This window comes from Podarcis filfolensis (genome assembly GCF_964270895.1).
Source record: "Podarcis filfolensis genome assembly, chromosome: 4".
Classification (NCBI taxonomy): Eukaryota; Metazoa; Chordata; class Lepidosauria; order Squamata; family Lacertidae; genus Podarcis; species Podarcis filfolensis.
In genome coordinates, this window is record NC_139607.1 from 31795137 (window position 1) to 31816156 (window position 21020).

At 44.5% G+C, this 21020-nt stretch overlaps 1 protein-coding gene across 2 annotated transcripts in view; it reads left to right on the plus strand.

The window, feature by feature from the left end:
- The first annotated feature begins 308 nt into the window (after nucleotides 1–308).
- Nucleotides 309–21020, plus strand: part of CNGA3 (cyclic nucleotide gated channel subunit alpha 3) — a 36207-nt gene continuing 15495 nt past the window's right edge. For both annotated transcript variants that reach the window (XM_083610669.1, XM_083610670.1), the window contains exon 1: nucleotides 309–920. The gene's annotated coding sequence lies outside the window, so the exon portion shown is untranslated. The remainder of the gene's footprint in view (nucleotides 921–21020) is intronic.

The following is a 21020-nucleotide window of genomic DNA, read 5'->3' on the forward strand; positions in this document are numbered from 1 at the left end:
AAGTTTGCAAAGCTAGCATCATGATAAGGGAACAAGGACTCCTTGCAACTCCCTATTGAGAGTATTTTCAGTGGTGCTTCTCCATATTCTTTAAAGCGGCCAGCAGTAAACTGGTGGTGGGAACAGACTAGGTAGATTTTTTTTGCAGGGGCAAAAATTCAGAAGCTGGTTTAATGAAGCCATTGGTTGAAAACAGACGCTGTGAATTCCCCCCTTACCCAAATATCACCGAAATCTCCGCCCTCCAAAAGCTTGGGGAGAGATGGAGTTTTGCTGTCTGAAGGAGGAAGGCGTCCTCGGACTCAATGAACGCTCAAGGTCTGGGCGGGCTCGATGGCCGGAGTGCTGCCCTGCTGGGGCAGATTAAGGCGCAAAGGGAGAGAGGGAGGAAGGCGCGCTTGGTGGCAGGAAGGAGAGCGCAGACTGACGAGGCTGTAGCGCCCGCCGCCGCCGCCACCACAATAAAGCAAAACGCACGCGCAACGCGTCGGTTCCCTGCCTCCCGCTTGGAGCTGTCCAACGCAGCTGGTGCTGAAACAGCGCGCGGACCCAACCCCTGTGCGCCCAGTGACCAGAGATAAAGAGGGAAGCCGGTCAGAATAGCCTCTGTTCCGGGCAACGGGCGCCAGCAAGGCTGTGAGTTTCCAGAGAAGCGAAGTGAAGCGTTCCTGTTTAAAAAAGACTCCCGTCGCAGAAAAGGACTCGGAGCTGCCTTCATAGGACCAGCGTGGGAAAGCGCCCCTCGGGATGGATCTGACCGGACGCGCTCCCTTAGGGAGAGCTTGAAGGCTGCCCTTGGATATTTTTAATATTATTATTATTAATCTCGCGGTTTCCCCACTTTGGTTTTCTTTCTCCTCTTCCTTCCTCATTTCGAAGAGGCCATGTCCCCGCAGTCTGCGCACACCAGGAAAGAGCAGGTAGGAAACTTGGTAACTTTTCTGCAAAGTAGCCGCGACGGTGCATGTGCGTAAGGGAAACGGGACTTCCCTACTTGCTGGTGGAAGGCGTTAAATTGAGGGGCTCGGCTGTATTGCAAAAAGCGGTGTGTGTGTGTGTGTATCGGAAATCCCAAGAGCGACAGAGTAGTAGACTGGGGGCATCAAAGACGCTCCTGTGCTTTTTTTTATCTCAAAGAGAGGAACCTCCTGTAGTTCACACCATAACTATTACTATGCGAACAGAGAAGGATACAGAACGCCCCTGAATCTTTCTTTATTTTCAGTGCTAGAGCTCAGATTTGAGGCATCTGGAAGAAAACGGTGCCGCTGAGCACGTGCAAAGGGCTGGCATAGCGTAGAAGGGATTCTGTGACTCCGTGGTGCTTTTTAAAAATTTTAGAAAGTAAACATTGGGGGCAAGTCTCTCCAACTATACCGAGTCCTTTTCCAGGCAAGGAGAGCATCTAAGCCCATACCTTGAAGGTGGCCAGAAATGTGCGCGGAACAAGCCAATTGCCTGACATTTTGATCCCTGTAAAGACCTTAACAGGATAGCAAAAGCCTAGAGCTGCTTTTCCTTTTAGCCGGTCTTACTCTTAGTCTCTCTCTGTAATCTTAATGCGCCAGGCACTGGGCTTGTCATGCAGAGCCCCGCTCTTCCTCGGCCTCCTATGTTGCTCCGGGAAGCGGGTCGCTCCATCGCCACCCCTCCCTTCTCTCAGAGCTTAGCCTGGAATGGGGCTTGCTTCTAGCCTCCCATTTGCTTTGGAGAACATTCCAGGCTAAACAGATTCTCTTGCTAATTGTGCATGTGCCACTGAAACGGATTTTTTTTCCTGAGGATGCCTCTCTCGTGTTACTTTTTGGTTGACACTGGTTCCCTTTTGCATAAAGATTCACTGTAAAGTTTTGCTGAGAACAGAGTTCAGGCAGAGGCAGTCCTGATGGGAAGGTGGGAAGGTTGCAGTGAATGGAGTTGGAAGGGTTAACCCTTCCTTCTTTAGCTGGGACCCCACTCCGCAACCAAAATCCTCCCAATGCATGACAATTAGGCTTTTAAAATGCCCGATTGACTCTGATTGAAACTTAACCAAGGAAAAAACCTCCAAAAAACAAAATTATTACCAAATTATTTCCTGGGAAGGGGAAGACAAGATGAGAAGACTATCTGGGTCAAATGGGGAACTGTTGAGGACTGCTGGTCAGATTGCCCTACCGGCATTAAGGCAGGTAAAATGAATGGCAGGATGGCAGGAGAATTTAGTCTTCTTAAGAAACATGTGTGGCACAAAGAACATTGTGGAGTTTGCAAAAGTGCTTGGAGTGTGTGTGTGTTTTCTTCTGTAGCTGTCCATGCTGACTCCCCCCAAAATGCATGTCTTCCTGCCCTCTGCCCTTCTACCTTACAGATCGCTATTTTAGAAGTGCATGGAAAAAGTAAAATGATGGTTTTTCAGGAATGGGGATTTCATTTCCCCCCTGGATGCAGAATGTAATGCAGAGATGGGAAACTTGTGGTCTTCCAGATGTTGCTGGACTTATGTCAGTCCCAGCCAGCATGGCCAGTGCCCATGTCTGTGAGTTCTGTTTTGTTACATTCTGTCATTGCACAGTGGTACCTCAGGTTACATACGTTTCAGGTTACTTACGCTTCAGGTTACAGACTCCGCTAACCCAGAAATAATACCTCTGTTCAGGATGAGAACAGAAATCATGCTCTGGCGGCACGGCGGCAGTGGGAGGCCCCATTAGCTAAAGTGGTGCTTCAGGTTAAGAACAGTTTCAGGTTAAGAGCGGACTTCCAGAATGAATTAAGTACTTAACCCGAGGTACCACTGTATAAGAAATTAAAGCCAAGGCAATGCTATTCCAATGAAGGAGCAGAACATCGCAAAATAAGGGCTAATCCCATTCCCCATGGTTTCCATTGAGTTCTGTGGAACAAAAAAGCAGCAGAGACATAATGGAAGAGAAGCAAAGCATTGTCCCAGGCAGTCTTGCCAGCAATATACTGGCCCTTTCTACAGTTGTCCCACCTGTCGAAAGGCCAAACCTTTCAATATGTATATAGCTAAAGGTCCATTGTTTTTGAACTAGGAGTGAGGCTGTGGAAAGTGTCTGTGGCAGCCTTGAGAGGGCATTACCCTCACCCATCTTTGCTGCCCATGTCTTAGGAAGATGGCGGTGGCTTGGGTGAGGGTTGTGAGAGGAGGAGACAGAGAAATGGCTCTGGACTCCATCCTAGGTATCACAATTGTCATATTGACCATGTTTGGTTGAGGAAAGACTCTTTTCACCTGTCTTTCTGACATGGAACTGGGATGGCAAGATAGTGGCAATAGCAGTTCCACCAATTCACTTCGTTGCCATTCACTGAAGATACTGCCCACATCAGTAGTTGTGGTACCCATCCTGTTTTGGGGGGAACAGAGTTGGTTGCTGCCAGCGGAGCTCTGAGGTGGGAGCTGAAAGGCAGCCTGCTTTGAACTGAGTAGGAGGTGAGCAGATTTTCCTTCTTGCTTCCTCCCTCTCGCCATCCCCTTGGGTTTGTCCTGGAGTGAAGGTGGGTTGAAGGTGGGTTGCCATGACCAGTCTGACTCCACAGTATGTAGAATGCCAGAGAAGACTGAGAATGAATGTCTCTGGCTGATGTGTCTTTGTCACCCTTTGGGAATTATCACATTACACACTTAAGGTTTAGGAAATACAACTAAAGATTTAGGGGGAGGGCATGCCTTTATTCCAAAAGCAGATGATGTGACTATAAATAGCCTTCCCTCTTCCTGACTAGACAGTGGGAGGCAACAAAAATGCACAAGTGTGCTTAGAACAGGCTTCCAAAAGTGCCCAATAATAGTTTTTGTACGTGTAATAAAAAACCATACTCTTTTGCAATGCTCTCTCTTTGACCAGAGAGAGGATAGCTGCATAAAATAAATGAGAGGGCACACCAGAGTTGGGGAACTTGTGGTCTTCCAGATATTTTTAGACCCTCAGCTCCCATGAGCATAGCCAGTGGTCAGGAATGATGGGAGTTGTAGTCAAGCTACACCTGGGGGACCAAAGCAGGGTCAAACTTTGGCCTTTCAAATTTCAGCAGTGCCCTGTGTGAGGCCAAAATTGGGCACCTCCACCTCTCATCTTCCGTTCTGCTCAATTCACTATGTCATGGTTCCGATGCCCTGCAGTGCCCCTAGACTCAGCGCCCAGTGTGGCAGAACCAGTCGCGCTGCCCTAAATCTGCCTCTGACCAAAGCTTCCCCACTCTGCTTCCCCACGCAATGGCCAACCATAGTCCCAGGTAATCTTCACTTCTTTCATATACTATGATCTATCTCCAGCCGAAGTTGCTAATTTGAGCCACTTTGTTAATATGGGATAAAAGACAACCCTCTTCATTTTTGTCTGATGTTGAGATGCTTTATGGTCTAGTTTCCTTAGTGTTACTGGTGCTTGGAGATTCAGGGACAGTTCCCATGCTCTTTGTGCACATTCCTTTTCAGCGTAGGCTCTCAGCCACAGTTTGGGAGCAGTTGCCAACAATTACAGGCTTGGGTTTGAGTTTGCCATCACTTTGCTGATGGGAAATAGTGGTTTCTGCTGATGGAAAACGAGTCACGTCACTGGTTCACATTCCACGCTTTACATCCAGGCAGAAAAAAATGGTTCTTCCATGCATGCGTGAAGCATATGAACTTAGAAACCTCACAGATCCATCCCAGCCTTTCCAATATCTAATTTCTGTAACCAGAGCTTCCCAGACTCATAACACTAGCCTAAAAGTCATAGGGTTGTAAGTGACTAAATCTTCTCAGAGCAGAAATGTTGAAACCAGTGGACTTGAATTTGTTATGACGAACATTAAGTCCACTGATTTTGGTGGATACCTGAGTATAAATTAGTGGATATAAGCCATGCCATCTGAACTCAATGCCCTTACTTCAGATTCTGATGGCTAGTTGTGGATATTCAGTGTGAAGAAAAGACAGTCCATGCGTGCTTGAAATCACTCTCTTCTTTATTATTGCTCCATAGGAATTAGCATACACCCTGGAATTAAAACTAGGTTAAATCAAAGTCACATACATATTGTATCATTCTCAACAGTGTTGGTAACTGTGGAACTGAATTTGTACTAGTGCCAGTGAGAAATGAATACCACTTAGGTCCTTGTGGTCTGCCATTTAAAGCAAAATATGTGGCGCTGTGGGTTAAACCACAGAGCCTAGGACTTGCCGATCAGAAGGTCGGCTGTTCGAATCCCTGCGACGGGGTGAGCTCCTGTTGCTCGGTCCCTGCTCCTGCCAACCTAGCAGTTTGAAAGCACGTCAAAGTGCAAGTAGATAAATAGGTACCGCTCTGGTGGGAAGGTAAACGGCGTTTCCGTGCGCTGCTCTGGTTTGCCAGAAGCGGCTTAGTCATGCTGGCCACATGACCCGGAAGCTGTACGCCGGCTCCCTCGGCCAATAAAGTGAGATGAGCACCGCAACCCCAGAGTAGGCCATGACTGGACCTAATGGCCAGGGGTCCCTTTACCTTTACCTATGTTCCCATAATAAACAAAACTGCCAAGGGCATTTTCACATTTAAGGCTGCAATCCTGTATCTACTCTTCTGGGAGTAAACACCGCTGAACTCCATGGAACTTACTTCTGAGTAGAAATGTATAGGAGTGTCCTCGCATCAGTATGGCAGCATTCTACTGATCCATAACACCTTGCCAACAGTGTGCCGGATAATATTTCACACTTGTGCAAATGGCACACTCCTCTTTCTGTAGTGTGGAAGAGGCCACACTCTTAAGGAGAAAAGCCCATATATTTTGCTTCTCTATAGTAAAACTAAAAGATGATCAGCAGGCTATCTTTAAGCTTTTGATAAGATTCCAAGGAACCCTAAGTTTCTCTGGGAAATGGCTGATGCAGAAGGTTAGCACAAACACATGCTAACTTGCTGACTTTTAAGTTCTGCCGCACTGAAAAAGCTTCTCATGATTTCCCTATTCCTCTTCACAAGCCAGTGGGAAAAATGCTTTTTTCTCTGTGTGATCCTGGGATTCTCGGTGTGGTCCATGAGACATGGGAACTATGACAACCTTGTAGTAAACAGACTGCAAAAAGGGAGCTCATTATTTCTAGAAATTGCTCGCAGCCAGACACATCTGCTGTGACTGAAAACCCACAATCTACCATTTCTTATTGGTAGAAGTGTTTGCCCTGTCCTATCCTGTCCTAGTTTTATCAGAGAAATTGTGACTCCAATCCACCTGAGGAAGATCATCCTTTCCTATATATGAGGATCGCAACATTTAGACTGCAGCCCCATAGCACCTTATCGACAGCAAGTCCCTTTGAAAACAGTGGGGCTTATTTTTGAGCAGGCACAATTGGTTTGCACTTTTCCAGTGGGTTATTTTTTAAAAAAATAAAAAAACCTTTTTGATTAAATAAAAGGGTGCTTCCAATTAATTGGAAAGCACTATATATATATAGTTTCCCCTCATTTGCTTATCTCTCTCTCTTTTCCTGTTGTTTCCCATGTGTTAAAGTTTAGTTTGCATGCTCCCCAGGGCAGGGACCCAGTTTCTTGCACTCTGTAAAGTGTTTTACACACTGATGGTGCAATAGCAAAACCGGTGAGTACAAGGACCACCTTAAAAAGTGGCATTTTTCTTTCTTTCTCTCACATACAGAAGAAATGCCTCTTCTAAGGTGCTGCCTGATATGATATGTTTGCACCATCCAAAACTAAAGAAAGTATTGCTTCAGAAATATTGGTTTCCCTGATATGCAAATAGATAGATAGATAGATAGATTTATTGCGGCCATTGGCCCATATCAGAAACAATACATCAAAATTTATCCATAAACAATACAATTTAAACAGTTCCAAAATTAAAACACCCATATAAAACCAATTTTACTTCAGTTAAGTAAACACTATACACAATAAGCTCCCTCTATGTAAACTGCAATTCAAATCCATCAGATTTGGGGGGGTATGCGTCTTAGTTCTGGCACTTATTGATAGTACTTAAGTTTAGCTAAGCTGTCAGAGTCATACAGAGATCCATTTCTCCTCTTTTGAAATAAAACATTAATCAGGTATCTAGCGACTGCAAGGGATCTACTTGTATCTTCGTCGTTTAATAAGTATATTATTTGGGCTTCCTGAGGTCTATCAGCTATTCTCGATAAATATGGGGCCAGAAACTTGGACCGTGAAGCCGAATGTAATGGACAACAGAAGATTATATGGTATAACGATTCTATAGATCCACTTTTACAGTCACAGAGGAGTGAGATCTGTCCTTTGGAGAGTCTGTTACCCAACACGTTTGATGGGAAAACATTGAATCTAGCCTTTATAAAGGCATACCTGTGCGTCACCACAGATAAGGTAGTTAAATAAGATGGAAGTTTCATTGGTGGTGTTAAGCCAAGGTTTATCGGCGAACAGGTGCCACCACCTGTCGCAATATTAAATTGTAAATCCATCTCCTCTAATTTGTGAGTTATAATTCTCTTGGCAGAAATTAAATCCAATTTTAATAGTTCAGATGGAGATAGTCCTAGGGACACAAGTTTCCCATGTAATATTTTTGCCCAGGGGCTAGGGAAGTCATCTCTCCAGACACTGTATCAAGAGGAGATTTGGAAGTTTATGCCATAATGCCAACCAGTAACAAAGGATGCATTTCCATAATGTGGTTTCTAGAGATGTAACATTTAGTTCCAGACGTATAGCAGTATTGCTTACACACCTGGGTAATTTTAGCAACCTTCTTAGAAGCTGGTTTTGGATTACCTCCAAATGGGTTAGATTGACAAAGGGCCCCCATATTGGGATTGCATATGCTATTGTTGCAATCACCTTTGCCTTGAAAACTTTTAACATTGATGGAATATGGAAAGCCCCATCTGAAAAGAAAAAACGCAGTAGCGCAAAGGAAAGGGCTTTAGCTCTGTTTAATACATATGCAAGATGGACCTTCCAGCCCATGTTGTGTTGGAGAAGGACTCCCAAGTACTGAAATTTAAAGACTTGGTCAATAGCTTTTCCGTCTATTCTCCAATTATAGGTTTTTCGACTCTTGGAGAAAATTAGGACTTTGGACTTAACATGGTTAATTGTAAGAAAATTTGATTTGCAGTAAACATCGAAAATTTTTAATGCCCTCCTAAGGCCGACTCTTGAGAAGGAAAGGATCACTGCGTCGTCTGCGTAGAGTAGAAGGGGGCAACGATATTGGGCAAGACGGGGGGCGTGGATCGTTTCTTGAGAATCTATCAGAGGCACCCTCATATCACTTATAAATAGATTAAAAAGGGTCGGAGCAAGGATACATCCTTGACGAACACCTCTATTGATAGTTACTGAATTTGAGAGGTCGCCGGCCGGAGTGATTCTCACCCTGGCGGCCGATCCGTCGTGCAATTTAGTTATTAGCCACAAAAGTCTTTTGTCTATTCCCCATTGGGCTAATTTCCCCCAAAGTAATCCTCTGGGGATGCTGTCAAAAGCGGCCTTTAAATCAATAAAGGCCGCACAAAGTTGGCCTCTATTTGGGGAGGAATATTTCCGGGCAAAGTGGTATAAAACTAAGACATGATCAACCGCTGACTGATTCGGTCTAAAACCAGCCTGTTCTGGCCCAATCAGGTTGTTCTCTTCGGCCCACTTAGTAAGCTTAGTTAACAAGAACCGTGGATATGCAAATATAATTTATAGGTGAATCAACTAGATGTCATGTGATGAATTGATTGGTCGTTCTTTAATCAAATTGCATTAAGGTCTGTGTGCCAAGGCTTGTTCCATATTCCCTGATACAATAGCGCTTCCTTGCTCTTGGGTCTTGAATTTATGCATAATCTTGGATCTTGAATTTATGAATTTACACCACTGCCTGGCTACTCCTTTGTCTTCATTTTGTCATTAGCTGAGGACATTTTTGTTCTCCGTGGCATTGTCTGGCTATTTGTTCCTCTACTGTTGTTCACTTCCACACCATACATTGAAAGCACTCTTATTCCATTTTAACAGGCAAGGCTTCCCCCCAAAGAACCCTGGGAACTACACACAGCTAAAGTTCCCTGCACCCTTAACAAACGAAGATTCCCAGGATTCTCTGGGGGAAGCATTGTCTGTTAAGTGGTATAGAAGTGCTTTCAGTGTGTGGTGTGACCATTCCATGCATAGTTTCCTCAGGCTACTGCTTTTTGTTGTTGTTTCATTGCTTTTAGGTTGCTTCACCCCAACTTTGTAGCTCTCCCCTCTTGCTCTCTCCATGCAGCACACAATACCTCCTGACTCCATTTCCCGCCCATTTCCTCGTGCTTCATATTCACCTACCCTTCTTGCAGGTTCATCTTCCTCAGTACACTGTTTTGCACTCTTCCTTCAGTCTTCTTCCCTCTGGGCTCTTTATTCCTCAGCTTCCCAACCTCCTAGTATTTCTTTCCATTTCCACAGCCTGTGCAAGATATAAGTTCCAGTCAAGCTGACATTTTTTCCTCCCCTCACAGAATTTGGACTGCAAACCGTTTTGCTTTCCCGTGTAACTGAATGTTCCATGCCAGTCAGTGTCAGAGGCTTCTCTGATACAAGCACTACACAACGTGGATTTTTTTTTATTCTTACGTTTTGTGCTCCTCTCTATTTTCCCCCAGTCTCTTTGAATAGAAAACACAATACACAAAACTGCAACCACAGAATGTGAGGGAGGGAGGGAGAGAGACTACCTATCTCATATGAAAATGTGTATCTTGACCTCTGAAGCTGATAAGACATGATAATATTGGAAGAGAAAGTTCTTCTGAAATGAAAGGGATTGAGATTTTAGTCAAACAGGCATGGGCTGGAGAAGGATATTGACATAATGGGGTCAAGGTACCCCACATGGGTTCTCTGCAGTAGCATGTATGGATGAAATGTTCTTCCTCTGATTCTCAAACCTTTCCATTTTATCCTGTGAGGGGGAATTTCAACGGAATCGTGACACTTGCCTTTTTCTGGCTTGTGCGCAATAATCGTTCTATTGAAGCAGGTTTTGCATGCATTCAGAACATGCTGGCATCAACACCTGGCATCTGTGGACAGCTGTTGGAGCTGTATCACTTTGACAGGGTTCACTACGAACCCCGGCTCTACCCCCTGCCTTTATTCATTTTTTGGTCCAGTGCTCCAAGACAGGGGTGAGGAACCTGTAGCCCTTTGGATGCTGTTAAGACTCCAGCTCCCATCAGCCCCAACCAGCCTTGCTAATGGTCAGAGAAGATGGGAGTTGGGGTCCAACAGTGTCTAGAAGAAGGCCACAAATTCTGCACTTCTGCTCTAAGGCGTCATGTGAGATTAAAGCGGTGACCCTCTGGCACATGCCACAGTTGCAGTGTAAGCCTGTGAGGGCTCACCATCATAGTTGGGGGAAGGTCCACCATAATGCGCTTTGGCCAGAGCCTCTTCAACCAGGAGCTGTCCTTGGGATATATAGGTCAAGGATGGGGTGGATAAAGGAGGCACATTTTCGCCCAGATGTGTTCCCAGCTTAACTCATCTAGCTGGACCCTCCCTCCTTCAAGCCTTCAGTACGACAATATAACTTAACCAATTAACAGTGTGTACCTATTGGAGTTCACTTCATTTAGTGGTCTGCCTGCGAATACACTAGCTTGAGAAATATGAACCAATTGTACTAAAGATCCCTGTGTTGGGCTCAAAGGGAAACCTTCACTATGTGGAGAAGGGAGGCATCTCTAAATAAGTTCCTTTATCTGAAAAAGCCCTTTATCTGCCATCTTCACGAAGGATAAAATTATCAATGCTTCCTAGCCATGATAGCTTTGTTCTGCCTCCATGGTCAGAGGCAGTAATGCTTCTGAATAGCAGCTGCTGGAAACCACAGGAGCGGTGGAAGAAGGGTGCTCTAGTGCTCAGGTCCCCCTTGCGAATTCTCAGACTGCCCTTTCCTCCAGGCCCGTACAACACAGAGTTGCTCATTCTGCTGTGTTTCCCTTTATCTACGAGTCCATTAAGGATCCACTGCCATTCGATGAACCAGTGGTCAGAGATGAAGATGGGGAGGCTCTGAAAGAAACACAGGAATTTAGGCAAAACCATCATTTATCTCAGTGAAGACCTTACTTGGAAAATAAATACAACCCAGGTGGTTAAGAAAGCCCAACAGAGACACCATCTCCTCAGAGTATTGCGGAAGAACGATGCTAATCAACATTTGATGATCTCCTTCTACCGATCAACAGTAGAAAGTGTCCTTTCATACTGCATCACGGTGTGGTACGCTGGTTTGACATCAACTGATAGGAAGTGCCTACAGAGGGTGGTGAATACAGCACAAGATATTATGGGCTGTCCCGTGAATCCGCTGGATGAAATAGCAGAAGAACATTGCCTCAGGAGAGTGAGGAAAATTCTCAGGGATGATTCACACCCTGGCCGGCACTTTCTTGATCTCCTGCCCTCAGGCAGAAGATATAGAAGCATGATTAGTCGCACCAACAGGGTAAAGAACAGCTTCTATCCGTGGGCTGTTAGGCTGCTGAATGAAAAGATAACAACAGGGCAACTGACTTTCAGCTTTGGTGTGTGTGTGTGTGTGTGTCAGTAAACGAGGGGAATTAAGACTAAGAGAGCTGAGTGGGGGGTGCTTGTGTAATCTCACTGTATACAAGTTGTACAAGTGACAATAAAGTATTTCAATTCAATTTCAATTTCAATTTAAACAGCTGTGATGAGACGCAGCCAATTTAAATGCAAACAGGCCAAAGTTACATCGTCCTTCATGATGATCACTCCCAGGAATTGATCCCCCCCACCACCTGTGGCAGGGCAAGAATTCAGTTTTGGAAAGCAACCAGTTCTGCTCTGCAGCAGGGAGATTCAGTGTGGCACGAAAACTAATGTCGAGAAGTTTGCTTCGAACCCTGCCATAATGGGGAACTGCTTCAGAGGAGCTACGGCCTCCCTTAGTTCACTCAGCATCAGCAGACGTCAAATCAGATGGTTTAATATCTTTGCTTTGGAACCTAAAGGATTCTTGGCAACTTAGACATACTGAAAATTGGGGAGGGGTTGGATTTTGCCAGGTGAAAACCTTGAGAGATTTCTAAAAATGCCCTTGAGGAGCAACAGAAGGGTGACAACTAGTGCCACACACTGGACTGGTTGTAAGTAGGAAAGGGGGCAGCTGGGGGCTGACTGAGAGCAGAAAGAGATAGGTGGGGCAGCACCCCATTTGCCCCAATGGACCAACCTTTGCTGTCTCAGGGTAATTCATACTGAACACCAAAGGACTTATTTCTCAGCAAATCATTCACGGATTTGACTGCGTGAATGAAGATATGAAATAGAAGTTATAGTGGCTCTTCTAAAACATTAATTATGGTTACCAGATTTTTTTCAATGAATCCGGGGACACTTTTTTTTTGGTTTTGAAGCTGAGGAGCAACAGGGAGTCAGTAGTGAGGATGGTGAGGCAAAAGACCCCGGGCCCAAGCACACATGCATATTGCATAAAGGTGCAAAGCCCTTCTTTCGCACCCTGTGAAACATAAATGTGCAGAGTTTTTAAAAAACAGCAATGGCGTGCCGCCCACACATGACCCCTGAGCCTCCCCCAATCTCTTTCCCCCTTCCCTCTTTGTTTTGACAGATCAGGGGAGGCTTGGGAATCACGGGCGGCCGGCCACTGCCCAGTTTTTTAAAAAAATCTGCGCATTTATGTTTCACAGGGTACAAAAGAAGGGTTTGGCACCTTGCCTGGCAGAGAAACTGCATGCCTTGAGCCCCTCCTGGGCAATGGCCACCCACTCACGACTCTCAAGCCTCTCCTGATATGTCAAAACAGAGGGGGAAGGGGGCAGGAGATCTGTACAGCCGGACGTCCCTGTTTCCCCTTCAGCAGTGGCTCCTGAAGCCAGCCAGAGCCAACTGCGCTACCGGGCTGGCTCCAGGCTGCTGAGACTGCCGCTGCCATGTTTCCCGGGAACAGATTTGCAAATCCGGGGACTGTCCCCGGGAACTGGGGACTTCTGGTAACCCTAAATTAAGCTGCAATCTTTATCCAAAGTGGGGTCCCTTTGATTTAAAATTCGGCGCCCCCATGTCTCATCTTCTGCTGAATTCATTACGTCATAGTTACAATGTCCCGTGGCGCCTCCTAGGGTCAGCACCCAGTAGGGCGGAACCAGTCTTGCTGCCTAAAACCCACCTCTGCTTTGGGTCCCTTCCCTTCTCCATTAGCCATTCTGTTTTTATCCACTATGGTTTTATTCCATGAGCTGTAACCTGTAAGATCAAAAAGGGCATGGAAGACGAAAGAGGAGTGTAGTGGAGCACTCTGTTAATTTTCTTCATTTGAGGCCATATGCTCTTATACTCCCTCCATGGTATATATATAAATAAATTAAAAGAGGATCAGAGATCAGAAAGCACGTTTGATTTGAACATCTTTGTTTATGCTACAATACAAATAAGGAGAAGAATTCACATGGAAGCATCACTTCCATATAGCAATGCACATTAGATCATCAGAAGACAATAGTATTAAAAAAAGGTAGATTAAATTACTATTTACTTTTTTAAAATAGAGCTTTTCTGGCCCTTTTTTAAATGAAAATTTTCAAATCACAGCATGAAAATTAATTGTTCTGGCAATGTTTGATTCAATATTTAGCCTTGCCAAATCCACAAGACATTCCTGTGGCATTGTAGAGCTTAAATAATTCTTAATTAGCTAAAGTTTGCTAAATGACCTCTCTCCAGAAGCCACTGTTGCTGACATGGTTAATAGCATTCTTAAGCGAAACACAAACATTTTGGAAACAGGCCACCAAGTTTGTACTCTGCTAATAAGTTCAACAGATTTAATGGCCTTAACTGTGAATTTTCAAGATTTGCTTTATGTATTGAGGATAAATGTCGCATTTCTTTTCCAAAATCATCACCATTAAGGTCAGCAGGATATTGCTCTAATAAAGCAAAAGCTTTTCTCTCCACATCCCTTTCGGACGTGGTGATATATTTCCACAAGAAATCAACTTTTTTTCTGCTAACTGCTTAACAGCAAATGTAATAAAATACATTTTCTGAAGTAGACTCCTTCTGGAGTACCGCCTGTATAATTTCATTTCTTCCAATCAGGTGTTGTCATCATGCAGCCTTGCCTTCTTGCACCAAACTCCATCACATTTACAGGAGAGTTTTATTACTATTGTCAGGGAACTGCCATAGGAGCTAGAGGCGGAGGCAAGGCTCCAAAGCGATGCTGGAGAAGGGCCCAGCAGGGAGAGAGGCAGCTCATCGGCTGGGGAAGGAAATCAGCGTGACACCAGGGAGAAAGGGGGGCAGATGGGGGAATCGGCGAGAGGACTCCAGGACTCCTCGCCGGAGACCAGCGGGGAGAGCATGGGTCCTCCGCTGCCCACACCCACCCTGCGCAGAAGACTTCCACGCAGGGAGAGTAGGCGGAGACTTGGTGTCAAAGAACTTCTATGCTGGAAGAGGTTCAAGAAACGCCCACTGACGGATTCTGCTAGCGACTGAAACAGCCACGAAGTGAAGGGCTGTCCAGACAGAAAAGGTTTAACCAGGCAACCTAGCCAGGAGTGGCGGCAACTTACGCACGAGCAACCCCTATAACCATTACAACTATATTTAGGTTGTTTGGTGCCACCAATTCGGCTTCATTCCACACGTGTTTCCTGTTGTTTTGAAGTTTTGTCAGCTCTGTGAGGAGAGCTTCTACAGTGGCTATTTCAACATCCAGTGTTGCCTTTCTAGCTTGGATGGCCTTGTTGCAAATATCTATGCCAGCTAATATTTTGTACCACACAGATGACATTAGCACACTGGCAAAAGATGTCACACATAATGAAAACTCTGTGGACTTCGTTTCTTGTTTTGGCCGTCAAATTTAACTCTAGGAGATTTTCCAGTACTAATTCAATGCCAGGCAAGTGAGCTGCAAAAAGACTTGCACGTTCATTTAGTAGTAGAAGAAGTGGTAAAGACTAGTAGTAATATTTCTGTACTTTAGTAATTAAAAGTGTACCAAATGTGGTACTTTATTACCAAATGTGGCAACTCTGTGTTAGATTCTATCATATACAATAGTGCGGAAGTGGTTGCCATGGTGACATAGAAAATTGGACCAGTGGTGGGGTAAATATGACCCCACTTATCCATTTAAAGGTTATGATGCAGTGATGCTATGATGAAAGAAAATAATACTATTCATTATACTTCCGCATTTCCCAATACTACACAATATTATGGATTACAATACATAAAACCATGTACAGTGGTGCCTCACAAGATGAAATTAATTCGTTCCGCGAGTCTTTTCGTCTTGCGATGTTTTTCATCTTGCGAAGCACGGTCCGTCGCAACTGCGCCTCTTCAAGCGGCTTTAAGAAAAAAGGGAACAAACTCGCAAGACGTTTTCGTCTTGTGAAGCAAGCCCATAGGGAAAAATCGTCTTGCGAAGCATCGCAAAAAACGAAAAACCCTTTCGTCTTGCGCGTTTTTCGTCTTGCGAGGCATTCGTCTTGCGAGGTACCACTGTAGGCTCACACAAAATGAGCATGCTAGTATTTAAGACCTGCAATCAAAATCAACACCTTTTGACAGAAAAAGTCCAAATTAAAATAAATGGAGCTTATCCAGTTTTCAAGGTATTAATAAAGCAGAGCACTATTAAATATCGTAGGTAGTGGTGGTGAGTTGGTTGAGTGGGTTATTTTGCTTTTGCTTTTATTACACCTTTGGAAATACAATTTGAACTGATGCAAATATTAACCACCTCCTGATTCTTAGGAGGGTTGTTTGGAAAAGGTAATTTTACCAGGTGTAGACAGTTCTTCATCCATTCATCATGACAATGGTGGCAATGAGCTACTTCGCCTGGCACTGTTAGTGCCAACACTCACTGCCCTTTCCTGGCAGATGACAGTTTCCTCGGTAGGCAGATTGTGACGCCTGCAGGAGAGGCAAGGCAAGCCCACCTTCTCAAGCTGTCTTTTGCCAGGACTTCAGCACCACCTCTCTGGATTGCCTAGCCCTAGGGGAAGTAGGCTGGGGCATGCCGGCAGAAGAGAAAGTGAGCAGGGAAAGAAATCTCATAGCATTTTATGTAAGGTAAAGGGTAAAGGGACCCCTGACCATTAGGTCCAGTCGTGGCCAACTCTGGGGCTGCAGCGCTCATCTCGCTTTATTGGCCGAGGGAGCCGGCATACAGCTTCCAGGTCATGTGGCCAGCATGACTAAGCAAACCAGAGCAGCGCACGGAAACGCTGTTTACCTTCCTGCTGGAGTGGTACCTATTTATCTACTTGCACTTTGATGTGCTTTTGAACTGCTAGGTTGGCAGGAGCAGGGACCGAGCAATGGGAGCTCACCCCGTCATGGGGATTCGAACCGCCGACCTTCTGATCGGCAAGTACTAGGCTCTGGGTTTAACCCACAGCGCCACTTGTGTCCCAGCATTTTATGTAGGCTCGCACATAAATTAATAAGTGCTTCACAGAGTAGAAACAACAAACCCTCCATGTGTCCCTATTTTCCAGGGACAGTCCCGGATTTACAGAAGCCATCCCAGTTTTTGATTTGATCTTGGAATGTCCCGCTTTTCCTTAGGATGTCGCTATCTTCATTGGAGAAATGTGGGAGGGTATGGTAGGACCAGGGCTTTTTTCACCTGGAACTTGCCGGAACTCAGTTCCAGCACCTCTCAGGTGGGTGCCATTGCCATTATAAGAGAACAAGGCAGGCATTCATGGTGATTTCTGGCACCTCTTTCTAGAAAAACAGCACTGGGTAGGACATCCCTATTTTCATCGGAGAAATGTTTGAGGGTAAAGATAAAAGTTAATGACTGTAAAGCACTTTGTTGACTAAAAACTACTGTGGCAAGAGTGGGGAACCTCAGGTCTTGGATGCAGGTGCAACCTCTATACCTGCCCTTTGGGGATCTCCTCAGCCACACACCCTTTCCTGATGCCACACCCCTTATCAGCCCTATTTCATACCCTCCTTGAGTATGTCCTGTCCCTAAAACCCTGGAGAGCTGCTGTCAATAGTGAGCCAGATGTAAAAAGCATCCCACATTCCTAAGTGATCAGCATGCAAATCAGGATCTCAGCTGCAAGGGGCATCTGTTTATTTATTCTGTGGTGAAATAAATGACTGCGACCTCAGGTGCCAAAAAAAGCACTCTACTCCTTTCAGTAAGTATCTTCCCTAGGGCTGCGGATAAACAAGGCCAGGATAAATGGGTGAGTGGCTTGTGAGCTGTAAGACAGCTTCGTCTGACTTACACAGGACTCTCAATTGAATTCAAAGCTAGGAAGCATTCAACTCAGCTTCCTCACTCAAGAAACAATATCAATGCTCAGCAGTGAAAGCCATGGGTTGCCTCAGGCCAATGGCCAATGTGTGGCTGTTAACTTGCAGGACTGGTTATGTTTTGGCTTGGGGGTGGAAGTGAAGAGAAAGCTTCAATGAGACATACAGTGGTACCTCGGGTTAAGAACTTAATTCGTTCTGGAGGTCGGTTCTTAACCTGAAACTGTTCTTAACCTGAAGCACCACTTTAGCTAATGGGCCTCCTGCTGCCGCCGTGCCACCAGAGCACGATTTCTGTTCTCATCCTGAAGCAAAGTTCTTAACCTGAGGTACTATTTTTGGGTTAGCAGAGTCTGTAACCTGAAGCGTATGTAACCCGAGGTACCACTGTACTCTTGTGTGATGGAGTATGTCCTACCCTCCAACATTTCTCCAATGAAAATAGGGAAGTCCTAAATAATAATAATAATAATAATAATAATAATAATAATAATAATAATATATACCCCACCCATCTGACTGGGTTCCCCCAGCCATTCTGGGTGGTTTCCAACATATATAATGACACAATAAAACATTAAACATTTGGAAACGTCCTTATACAAGGCTGCCTTCAGATGCCTTCTAAAGGTTGTATAGTTACTTATCTCCTTGGGTTGCGGGGTCACATAACTCCATACCTTCCAACATTTCTCTGATGAAAACGGGGACATCCTAAGGAAAAGTGGGGCGTTATGGGATCAAATCAGAAACCTGGGTGGCTTCTGTAAATCCGCGACTGTCTCTGGAAAACAGGGACAGTTGAAGGTATGTGGTCTGAGCTGCAGTCCAAGGTATCTTTGGTCGAAAAGCTGGGAAACCTTTCACTGCCTCTTGAAGCCGTTCTTATGTTGACATTCTATAAATTACATGGGATCTGTATTATGAGACACGACACATTGTTTTCTGAAAGGTGAGCAGCAGGTTTTACAAAGCAAGTCTTTCATTTTCAGCAAGGCCAGTGATGCTGCCTAATTTCCTTACAGGTACTTGGGCTTGTGCCTAGCCTTTCTCCAAATTCAATGGATGTTACAGAAAATAGAAGTGCTTTATGCAGTTGATCTGCAGAGATTAGGGGGGTGATGTGCTGATTTGCCTTGATATGCTGAGTCACTGTCTGTTGATTCCGTCATGGAGTCTTTGAATAGTTTCCTTTTTCTTTAGCCTACATGACTAGCTGCAGTTAAAGATGGGAGAGGATTTCATTCGATCGGCGTTTTTAAACACGCTGATTTAATTCACACCTCTTGGTCTAAGACACAGATTGGAAAGTAATTATCCTTCAGAGTACGCACTTCTGCAGAACTTTACAGTACAGTTCTCTGCTCAGGAAGAGAATGTGTAATTTTATTTTATTCATTGCATATTTTAGGATAAAATACATTTAGAAAGGCATACGTTGAGATAAAACATGCATTGAAATGCTATTTTGAAATAAAACATTTAAATGTTCATATGGATTTTAAAATTATTATTATCGCAGCTAAATGTGGAGACACCGGATGGGATTGATTTATGATTGAATATGTGAGAAACAGATCCAGACTGGAAACTGATCGATCCATCTGTATTTAGAGGCAATCCTAAATGCGTGTCTTTATAATAATGGCATACCTTCCATTGTAAACTGTGCACAGTACTTCAATGGAGCAAAATTTAGTGATCCAGCTTATTCAAGCTGAATAATTTAAGGCAATGGAAGAATAATGCAGACGTTGAACTTCTTGAATGGAAAGTTTGCACAAGAATTGATATTTGTGCTGGCCGCTTTAAATGTAAACATTGCATCCTAGTCAGGAGGCCCTAAGCCAGGCTTCCCCAACCTCGGCCCTCCAGATGTTTTGAGACTACAATTCCCATCATCCCTGACCACTGGTCCTGCTAGCTAGGGATCATGGGAGTTGTCGGCCAAAAACATCTGGAGGGCTGAGGTTGAGGTCTGCTATTGAAGGTAATGGGGCACTTTATATGTCCAGCTGTCCTTTGTCAACAACAAATTGTTGCTGTTTTTTGTGTTGAATATATGCTATATGGTAATTTATGGACCTAATAGGTATCTAAAGCCATTTGCACATAACAAAATTTGTATTACTTACAATCATCATAGGAGCCTACACAACACAAAACACTGTTGCTGTATGTAGTTTTTATTTTATTTGTTATTTTATTTTATCTTATATTTTGGAAATGTACACCCAGCTTTTTCCCCTTTAAATTTTTTGGGGGCGCCCAAGAGGGTATCAGTGCGGCAAAGATCACCAAACATGCATATCACAACATACATATCCTTGTGCCCTCCATCTTTCCCAACATCAGGGTCTTTTCCAGGGAGTCTTCTCTTCTCATGAGGTGGCCAAAGTATTGGAGCCTCAGCTTCAGGATCTGTCCTTCCAGTGAGCACTCGGGGCTGATTTCCTTCAGAATGGATAGGTTTGATCTTCTTGCAGTCCATGGGACTCTCGAGAGTCTGCTCCAGAACCATAATTCAAAAGCATCAATTCTTCTGCGATCAGCCTTCTTTATGGTCCAGCTCTCACTTCCATACATCACTACTGGGAAAACCATAGCTTTAATGACTTTAAATATGCTTCTGGCTGTAAACTAGAGTAGAAATCTGGATCCAGCTAGATGGGACCCTCAAGTGACCACTTTGACAGGTAGCTAGGACCTCTCAAACTGCCAGTCACCCAGCATCACCATGACATCTGATTATAGAATGTCAAGGGAAGGAATTGGCAGCTTGCTCTAAATGTGCTCCCAATTCTTTATATGCACAGCCTTTTTCTGTTGCTCTGCATTGCTTAATTTTGAAAAATGTTGGCCTTTGGCTGCAAAAGAAATACCAGGGTATTCTCCTGATTCTTCTTGCTTTTGGCCACAGTTTTAAGGGTTAAGCTATCAATGACATCATATATATGATGTCCAGCCTGGTGGTGGACAAACTGCAAGGTCCAGTGGGACCAGTTGGGCCCAAAGGCTGGAGGTTCCCCACCACTGGTCTAAGTCAGGGTATTATTTAAAATGCTTTGAAGCCACGCATGGCTTGGGACCTTCATACCTTCCTGACTGCCTCTCCACTTCTGGATCACTGTTGCCATCTTTGTGATGTGTTTGGATAGTGTTGGCCATAAAACGAAGATTTTCTCGATATTGACCCATGTTTGTGGAATTTTCTTTCTGCAGAGGTGTGAGAAGATACTCTTCTGATGGTTTCTGGGAGGAGCATAAGCCTCTTCCAACAGGGTTTTGGTTGACAAAATTGCTCTTTCCTTCATTTCTTGTGGCTATTTCTCTGTTGTTACTGAGTAACGTTGCTGGTTTAGAATTGTATTTTGTGTTCTTCTAAGCCATTATTTATTTTCTTCAGAGATGTGGAACATAACATTTTAAATAAATAAAACACATTAATTTGTGCAGGTCGAGGGCTCTTGCTTCGGTCCCGTAGAAATAAATGGGACAAATTCTTCATGTGACACAAGTCTCATTGGTTCGAATTGGACTAAAGAGTGATGGACTTTTAGGGTAAAATCTGCACCGTACATTTGAGACATTCGCTCCTGGTTCTCTGCCTTCTGCCTGTTTTCTTAATCGCAGTCTTCTTGTTTGGGAGCCAGGTGCAAAAGTGGCCAGGACTCTTGCATCTTTAACAATGGATGAAATTCCCTCTTCTATACAACTATT